We start from the raw sequence: 6,966 nt of genomic DNA on the forward strand, positions 1-6,966 counted from the left end.
AGGTGGTTGGAACACCGCCATGCTCCTAACGCTGAGGTCACGGGTTGGATTCCCACCTGGGCCAGTGAGCTGCACCCTCTACAGCTAAGATCGTGAACAACGACTCTCCCTGGAGCTGGGCTGCCATTAACAGCCAGAGGTCAGCGAGGGCTGCTGTGTGCTGCCACCGGCAGCACCCGAGAGGCCGGCAGCCAGCGAGAGCTGCCGTGAGCGGCTGTGAGCGGCTGACCGGTGACCGACTGCCTCAGTCATAGGGAGCGCAAGCCTCATTAAATGCCACCAGCATGGGCCAGGGAGCTGTGTCCTACAAAAGTAGACTGAGAAACAACGGCTTGAAAGGGGGGGGAATAAAATGGTTAAAAAAAATGAATGCATTAGTGCCTGGCACAAAGTAAATAGTCAACAAATAAAAACAGGGAAAAAAGGAAAAAAAAGTATTAGGAAAAGGTGAGGAAGTCTGAACTCTGATTGCAAAAGTGAAAGAACTATTCAACTGCAGAAGGACCAATGTAAATCTGATTAATATAATCAAGGATCTGAAATCAATGAAGTTCAACATTTTGTGTAGAGCCATCTTTTAGGCAATGAAAGTCCTGAAGACAATCAATTCATCAATAAGTATTTCCTAGGCATCTAATATGCTTCAGCATGTTATGGAGATATGGAAATGTTTCTGTATGTACCTCAGTGGTACTTCTGATCTAACTAAAGAATAGAACACTAAGTCACAACATGTAAACAGGCCGAAACGCAAAGGGCACGAAGCACAAAAGGCACCCACTCAAGAGCTCAAAGATTGGAGTTCTAGTCGCAACTCTGCCCAACTCACTAGATGTCTGTCCTTGGGCAAATCACTAAAACTTCTACAGGATTCATTTTTCTCACCTAGAATAAGAGCGGGCTGGACAGGATTATTTCTAAGGCCACTTCCATTCTGGGTCTATTAATCCAAATTGAAGGACAAAGGAAAGGAACCGGGCCTTTAAAGAATTAAGAGGATTTTAATTGACTGATAGAAGAAGGTATTCCAGGAAAGGAGCATGAAGGTAAAAATGAACACATCTTGTATGATCTCACTTATTTGAGATATCTAGAGTAGTCAAAATCCAGGAAACAGAAAGTAGAAGGGTGGGTGCTGGGAGTTGGGGGGGGAGGAAAAATAGGAAGTTTTAGTTTTGTAAGATGACAAAGTCCTAGAGACCTGTTACACAACAATGTAAATATAGTTAACACCATTGAACTGTACACTTGAAAATGGTTAAAAGGGTAAATTTTATGTTTTTAGTACAATAAAAAGTCATGGAAATTAGTGTCCTGGAGGTCACACTGATGCAAAAATATTTCAAATCAACTAACTTCTAGCGTCCAATCTTAATCTCTAAAATTCCTTTTCTCCCAATTAAAACAAAAAAAGTAGATATCTCTTGCTAGTGAAACATGGAGGCTTCCCCAACGACAATAAAGCTGAGGGAGCATGCTGAGAAAATGAGGAAAGTATACAACACAAAGCAATGGTAGTAACACAAAGCAGGCTGTTCAAACACAATCTGTCATCCCCACCCACCATCCAGCCTAAGTCTCTGAGTAAAACCGCATAGGGCTTCTCTATACTCCAAGGATAAAGAAAAACTCAACTTGCTCACTAGGCCTCCCTCCCTCTGGCCACCTCTCCAGGCCCCCCTCCCACCAGATTATTCCTTCCTCCTGCTCCATACAAGCTGTCCCGGAAGTCCCCAGTCCTCTTCACCAACCCTGCCATCAGAGGGTCCCTGCCCTTGCGGTTTGCTCTGCCTGGAACAGCCTTCCTTACCGGCGTATTCAATTCAAACTTCAATTTAGATTTCAATTCAAATGTCACTTCTGTGACTTCCCTGACTCAAATACTTGTCACAGTTGCAGTTTTACATTCATGTGATTATCTGGTATCTGCTGAGAACAAGGACCATGTATACATTCACTCTTCCGCATTACCAGCGCCCAGCACAGTGCCTAGCACCAAGCAGGCACTAATTTGTTGACTACCGTATTTCCCCCAGAATTAGACCTAACCAGAAAATAAGCCCTAGGGTGATTTTTCAGGATGCTCGTAATATAAGCCCTACTCCAAAAATAAGCCCTAGTTAAGATCATCAGCCAGATGGATGCATTTAGTACGTCTGTTGCAACACACGATGGATGTATTGAATTATAAAATAATGTTAATATATAATTAAATAGAATATTGTTGACATTAATACTTTAAATAAATGATTATAAGTTATAATTAAGTATTTGTAAATACCCAAGCGGGCGCCTTTGGACGAGAGGTAAATGCCTATATAAACAGATGCACACTTGATAACAAACGACGTGGTTGTGTCTAATATGAATCTTCATAATTCAATACATCGTGTAATGGATGTACTTAATGCACACGTGTGAAATAAAGAAACGTTTTCTGAATTTTGGTGCCTGCAATTTTTCGTCGTTTTGGTGTGGACCATCATTCTTAACTGTCATCATTTTTGTTGCCACTCCTGTCTTGTAAGTAAGTCTTCAATTAACACTAGACTTAATGGTAGATTTAAAGGGAATAATACAGTGGTACCTAGATTTTTGAACATCTCCATGGACGAACATTTTGGTTTACGAATGTCGTAAATTTTATGGATCTCTGGTATCCTTAGATAGTAAAATTCATGCTAAATTTGCAGTTTTAGGGATTGATTTCAAAGGTCTGGAATGGATTAATCCATTTATCATTACTTTCTATGGGGAAACCATGCCTCAGTTTTCAAACGTTTCAGAACTCAAACGGTCTTTCAGAACAATTATGTTCAAAAACCGAGGGTACCACTGCATTTTGACCCCCAGACAAGATGAGTGCTAAAAGAAAGAGCTATTCCGTCGAGTACAAGAAAGGAATCGTGGAGGACTCCCAGGGCAAGAATCTTACTGCTTTCTGCAAAGAGAAGTCGGATCTCCAAATGGTCAAAAAATGGCGAGCAGAGTATGATAACCTCAGTCAACATGGATAAGGAAAATGCTAAGAAGCACAAGTGTGGATCAGGTCGGCAACCATTATTTCCTGAGCTGGAAGACATCATCTGTGAATAGATTGCTGACAGGAGAGCAAAGGCTTTGGTTGTGTGCAAGGCTGGTATTCAAGCATTGGCCCTTGCAACGGCACCCCAGTTAGAAATATCCACAGAATTCAAAGCTTCACAACACTGGCTGGATGGCTTCCTTCAGCGATATGAACTGTCTTTAAGATCAAGAACACTGTTCAAGCTGTAAGAAACTGAAGTTGTTAACCGTGCACTTACATTCAAGTCCTTTGTTGATGGCATCGACTTTTCTAAATACAGTAGTACCTTGGTTTTCGAATGTTTCAGAACTTGAAAAGTCTTCCGGAACGGATTACGTTAAAAAAACCGAGGTACCACTGTACCAACTCTCCAACATGATTGCTATGGGTGAAACTGTAGTGTTTATGGGCCAAGGATCTCAAACGACAATTGGTCAGAGGGGTGCCTCGTCAATCTACATTCCCTCTACGGGTTAAGAAAGTGCACGTGTTACCTGTATTTTAGCTATTCGTCTAGATGGAAAGAAAGCCCCACCTCTAATCATCACTAAGGGCAAGAAAGGTTGAATATGTTTCAGGCATTTAGGTTCTTGAAACCGAAAAAGCCTGGTGCACACAAGCAATTATAAGGAAGTGGGTGGATTTAATGCTGCCACTTGTTTTGCGAGGTGGCCAAAGAGGTCTGCTAGTCTGGGATTCAGCCAGCAGTTACCGCGCTAAAGACATGAAGAACTTCCTTGCAGAGAGAAGAACAAATCAAATCATGATTCCCGCAGGAATGACTGCCTATCTACAGACTCTTGATATTGCAATAAATAAGCCATTCAAGGATCATTTGCACATGGAAATCAATGACTACATTGAAAATAGAATGGAGACAAATCAGTGTGGAAACTTTGTGAAGCCTAGCTTGCAAGAGGTCGTGATTTGGGTGAAGAATTCATGGGATAAAATCCCTGACAGCTGTGTTGCCAATGCACTACAAGCAGGCTACATGGACAAGAAGTGCTCATTTAAGGAGAGCTCTGTTGCTGGACATGAGAGATTGGGGCCAATGGTTCTACAGGAAATGGAGTCGCAAGAAATTCAAGCTGGAATTTGGGGTTTGGAGAGTTATGACGATGTTTCAGAAGAAGATGACATGACTCTATTTGAATAAATGTAGATTTTTGTACATGAAAAAATAAGATGTCCCCCTGAAAATAAACCCTAATGCGTCTTTTGGAGCAAAAAATAATATAAGACCCGGTCATATAGTTGGGGAAATACGGTAAGTGAATAAATGGGCGCTAAAACTATAAGAAAGCAATAAAACATCACAAGAGGACTCCTTAAGAGTGTGCATATCTTCACGAAATGAATCTCTGGACAATGCCCAAAGCAACTGAACCTAAAATCCCTATTCAACTCTAAAAAGAAAAATAATTTCAGATGCCTGTACGAGCATACCTCGAAAATATTGCAGTTTCAGTTCCAGACAACTGTAATAAAATAACGTGATAAAGTGAGTAGTAACCTTTCTGCTGGTGGAGGGTCTTGCTTTCCATTTGTTAAAAAAAAAAAGGCCATACCTGTGAAGCACAATAAAATGAAGCACAATAAACGAGGTATGCCTGTGTAAATTTCTCTGACCCTTCCACATCTCTAACCAAATACTTAGCATCAAAGACAGACAGGTTAACACACACACACACACACACACACACACACACACACACACACCCATAAATAAAGCAGAGCTACTAGTTGCTGAGTAATTGTTGTTTGGGTATTTCCTGATGCACTGCCTGCTACATAGGAAGCATTCTGGAAATATCTGTCAAATGAAGAAAGAGAAACATTTCACAACACTCTTAAATATGTATGCAACAGTAACTAACTCTATTTAAACTGTGATGTCTCCTATAAAAGTAAGATCAACTGCAGAAGCAAATGAATCTTTAAGTGGCAAAGCCCCCCACTAGCTGCCTCATTATTTTAGATCTCAAACACAAAAAAACTGCCAGACAGATTTGTACTAAGAGTGAAATAAATAGATACTGCAAGCAAATGACCTTTAAATCTATGTCACATGAGATTTTTTTCCCCAAACCCTTAAGAATTTAAGGAAAGAAATTATTTAGAATTCCCTGTCCCCTCCAAAACAAATACAAGTTGTAACTACACTTTAGAGACTAATAAAGAGACAAATAGTGTCTATACTTTAGAGATATAATCCATAAAAATATTCCTGAACATTCAAACCCATACTGGTCTCTCCTCCCACTGACTTTACATTTAAACAAATGCTATTTTACAGTTTTCCTAAAATTTAATGTGTACAGTCTCATTTCATATATTTTTTCCATATATATACTTCAAAAATATGTATACCCTTTCCGGTGCATATAACACTATAGGTGCTTAATACTTATTGAAATGAAATGAAACTATACTGTTTTGAATAATGGATTTTGATATATAAACTCCTGAATTTTATTCCCAAATGTCATTCCCCAAAACTGTTCATACGCCTCAGTTTTAGTTCCATCATCATTGGATCAAATATAAAGTCATTATCCCACAATGTTCAAACAAGGCTTAGAGGTTTTTTTAGTGCCATTCCTTCAAACTCAATTAAGGGAGGTTTTCAGTCCTTTGTGGTTTCACATAAATTTCAGTTTGTCAATTTCTGGGGGGAAAAAAGCCAGCTGGGATTTTGATAAGTGTGTGGTGAATCTGTTAACAACACCTGCCCCTCCTTCCTTCAAATCGCAGATTTCACTTGAATTTTTTCCTAAGCCTACTCAGTCTCAGGGAGAGTTCCTTCTGTAGAAAAAATGAAAGATACAAAATCTAAGCTACAGAATACTAACTGCACAGCTCTGAAGACTGGAAAGCTCATTACCCGGAAAAGGATCCGTTCAAAATATTCAATAAAAATGAGTCTCCACGATCAACAAAGCAGATAAGGTATATCACTTTGGAAAGCAGCAGGCAAACATCAAGTATTATAGTTAAGGGGCTGCCATTCAAGGCTTCTGAAGCGCCCCATCGCAGCCCTTCCCAAATGTCTGTATCAGGACCCATGAGAACGCGTCCACAGGTGACCTGAGCCTGGGGAAACATCCTCTCTACAGCAACCGAGTGTTTAATTCTGGTTTTCCTCACCGCGCGCTACACTGAGCTACACGGGGAGGCCAGCGGGTCGGGGGCGAGAAGCCAGACCTCGGAGGCCGGATCTGTCCCGAACGGGGGGCGTGAGGCGAACGGGGGCCCCGGAAAGATGACAGAGGCGGAGGGCGCTCGCCCGGGGTCACCGCACGTGCCCCCCGAAGGGCCGGGGAGCCCACGCAGGCCAGACTCGGGTCTGTGCTGAGAGAGGGTTAAGGTGGGGCGCGCGGGGCAAGGGCGGGAGGTCTCACCGTAGTTCCCGGGAGACCGGCGCCGTCACGGTCCTGCAGTTGCTAAGGAGAATGCTCTTCCGGGTCAGGGCGCAGCGTTATAGAGAGCAACGGTGGCCGGAAGGGGCCAAGAGCGACGCGCGGGGCGAGTGCGCGCAGAGGCGGTGGGCTGCTGCAGTGCCGCTGCGGCGCGGCGAAGGGGCCGGGCAGCGAGCCGCAGCGCTTGCCCCTGCCTCGCCTCGCGGGGGCGACTGGCTGTGGCCGGGGGCTCTAGATGGGTGGCCTCTGAGACGCCTTCCTGCCTGACCCCGCCGGCTCCGGGCCCCTGCTCGGGGGCCAGCAACCGGCGGTCGCCCTCCTGCCCCTGCCCCTGAGCCTTCCAATTGGGGCCCTCCACGCTGTACCTCGCGGGGTCGGCTCTCACCCCGCAGACGCCGCCATCCCTGACGCGTCTCACCCCGCTTCTAGTAGGTTGGTGCAAACGTAATTGCGGATTTTGCAATTATTTTCAACCTT

The 6,966-nt window shown here is 43.4% G+C and overlaps 1 protein-coding gene across 2 annotated transcripts in view; it reads right to left on the minus strand.

The window, feature by feature from the left end:
- DIS3L2 (DIS3 like 3'-5' exoribonuclease 2) overlaps positions 1-6,626 on the minus strand; it is a 301,104-nt gene extending 294,478 nt beyond the window's left edge. Inside the window, exon 1 of one of the 2 annotated variants that reach the window (XM_033112550.1) lies at positions 6,472-6,626. The gene's annotated coding sequence lies outside the window, so the exon portion shown is untranslated. The remainder of the gene's footprint in view (positions 1-6,471) is intronic. The other variant, XM_033112549.1, reaches the window with a different exon arrangement.
- Between the last annotated feature and the right edge of the window lie 340 nt (positions 6,627-6,966).

The sequence above is a fragment of the Rhinolophus ferrumequinum genome, chromosome 8 (assembly GCF_004115265.2).
Source record: "Rhinolophus ferrumequinum isolate MPI-CBG mRhiFer1 chromosome 8, mRhiFer1_v1.p, whole genome shotgun sequence".
Classification (NCBI taxonomy): domain Eukaryota; kingdom Metazoa; phylum Chordata; class Mammalia; order Chiroptera; family Rhinolophidae; genus Rhinolophus; species Rhinolophus ferrumequinum.